General features: G+C 41.9%; 1 pseudogene; it reads right to left on the bottom strand.

Annotated features, from left to right (window-relative positions):
* Positions 1 to 1,052: 1,052 nt before the first annotated feature.
* LOC149127549 (ras GTPase-activating protein-binding protein 1 pseudogene) lies at positions 1,053 to 2,328 on the bottom strand (annotated as a pseudogene).
* Between the last annotated feature and the right edge of the window lie 315 nt (positions 2,329 to 2,643).

Raw genomic sequence — 2,643 nt, 5'->3', positions numbered from 1 at the left:
CAAACTCAGCTGTCAGCAGAAGCTAACCAAAACTCTCATTTGATTTCTCTCTCTTTCTCCCTCCCAGACAGAAAGAACTGCCAGAACTGGTGACCCATGGTAGCTAAAATGACAGGATATCACAAAAACAAGTTTTTCCTGGATGTGAAACATCTGAACAGTAATTCCAGTCAGTTCCCACACAAAATAGCAGAAGTTTTATGAGGACTGAATTGCACTTATCACTCTCTACAATTTCTTATCCAATAGGGTGGGTAGATGGGAGAAATGACAGAACTTGAGACCCCCTTTATAGTCATTCCCTAAGGATACCTAGGTCTGAGACTTTAACTTGGGCTTTTCTCATCATTTAAAGAACAAGACTCAGCAGTAACTGGAGGAGCAAAACACCACAAGCCAATTTTTGCCTCCATGTAGGAAGAGACAGTATCACAGATGCTGATATGTTTAGTCTGAATTGAATTATGAAGCAACTGTCAGACAACTACAGAATACTGACCAGTGAACAATTCAACAGATGTGTCTTCCTAAGACAGAAAGTATCATCACTAACAACAAGAAGGAGAAGAGATATTTTAGGTTCAAAAGCATGAAAAAGTGTGCTGCCATATTGCTTTGGTCCATTTGGAACAAAAGCATCTCCTCAACCTGTTGTTGTCATTGGTGACAACAGTGGAGGCAGTAACTCGTGCTCTGGAGGACATGTCAGTTTCTGGTCCCAGCAAGCTGTCTGGCAATTGCCTAGTGATTCATTCCAGTCTTAACATTTTACCAGGAATACTAGAGAGTTAATGCTGTGTGCTTCCTGTCCCACGTCACCTGAGGCAAAGTGTGCCCAGTGTGTCCCTCAACATTATTGTGATGTTAGAGGAGTGGCTTGGAGGAGTGACTTAAGCAGTCACCTCGATCTGTCCATCATAAAGATACATTGCTTTTTTATTAACAAAAATGTGGAGACTGGCAATTTAATAATGCATAGATACTCTGTCCAATACTAACGTTTCTCTCAAAAGTTTACCATATACTCCTGATCTCTGGATCAGTTCTTATATTCATTTGTGAACACTGGAAATTTTCTCTTTCAGTTCTTCCCATATACTTTTATCTGCTGATATTCTCTTATTCTCTTCCTTAGTCAGATGAATGTCACCTCTGAACATGGTTAACCTGTTGCTGAGGACCCTCTCAGCAGGCTCAGAATGATCAAACACAACAACACCAAAGTGGGTAACTTCCCATCGCTGTTACTGCAGACCTCCAACACATTGTCATAATTTTCAAAGCAATCTTTAAGTTCTTATTGGTCTACCTTGTAAGGCATGCTGCAAAAGGAGACCAGGTGACTGTCAGGGCATCTCACAGTTCTTTCAGGTTCAACATCAGCCTCACAGATTGGTCTGTGTCCCTTCTAGGGAGGAATATTTTATTCACTTTCATCACATTCTTTGGTCCTTCTGAGGCCTCTGCCTTGGAACTGGGGATTCAGGCATAGACTCTGAACGTGGATGTGCAGCTGGAACTTAAGTAACATGAACTGTTATCCCAGTAACAGGAATAGCTCCACAGGGTGAAAGAGTCTTACTGGTCACAGATGCCCAAGCAAATGTCTTCTAGTCTTCCTATAGTGCCTACATTACATCTGTGGGTGCTGGAGAATAACTCTTCTGAGCATTTTTGGTAGTAGTTCCTTACAATACTGGCTCAGACTTTTACTCTTGGATTTCAGAGACAGATTCTTGTTCTGCTTCTGGTTCAGGATCAGGCTCTAGTTCACTAACAGGCTCCTCTAAATGTGCTTCCAAGTCATTGCTGACAGTCTGATCACAGAAAGCTCATGAATCATCGGGGACCACTTCAGGAGCCTGCTCTCTTTCTTCAGGTTTCTCTATGTCATCCTCAGATTATTCCTGAGGATCAGAGACAAAGCCATGAATGACCTCATCTTGGTATCTGAAGGTACAATTGTGAACACAAAACTTCCTTGCAACAGAGCCCTCAGGAGCAAGGACAAATGATTAAGGAATCTCCTTAAAGCTTGGTTGTTGCTAGAGAGCAGTTCCATCACCTGCACCATCACATCATTTTGAAGCAGCATGAGCATCAATATGGCAGACCTTGCTGTGGCAGGTGGGGAAGTTTTGTGACATCATTTTCCCGTGGATTTCTTTTTGTCCATAGACTGTATTTCCTGGCTTTCCTTTGAATCTAAATCCTGTACAGACAGAGTTCTTTCCATAGAAATCTATGTAGCACATCTGGGACCTGGTTTAGTAGTGTGCACTTCTGTGTTACACATTCCCAGCTAACCAGCAGGGGACTAGGTATCTCTACAACCCTTGCTTTGGTCAGTTCAACTTGTTCAGCTGAGAAGAAGAGGAATAGGCTTTGCTCCACAATCCATGCAAAGGCAGAAATACTGCACACAACTATATCTGTCCCCATGTTAGCTTTTCTCAAGGCATCACCATCAAGCTGGTCATAATTTGCCTTTTTCTCTTTAACAACTGCAGACAATTTCAGGGTATGGATAGGCAGTTAGGTATTGAATATACTCCACAACTGCTGGACAGAAAATTACTTCCCATGATCACTGTTACAAATAATATTTTGAGGAATATATTCCCCTGTTCATGTTTCTCCATT

This window comes from Oryctolagus cuniculus, chromosome 3, assembly GCF_051225735.1.
Source record: "Oryctolagus cuniculus isolate XC-2025 breed Fujian yellow rabbit chromosome 3, ASM5122573v1, whole genome shotgun sequence".
Classification (NCBI taxonomy): Eukaryota; Metazoa; Chordata; class Mammalia; order Lagomorpha; family Leporidae; genus Oryctolagus; species Oryctolagus cuniculus.
This window is presented reverse-complemented; position numbering and strand designations above follow the sequence as displayed.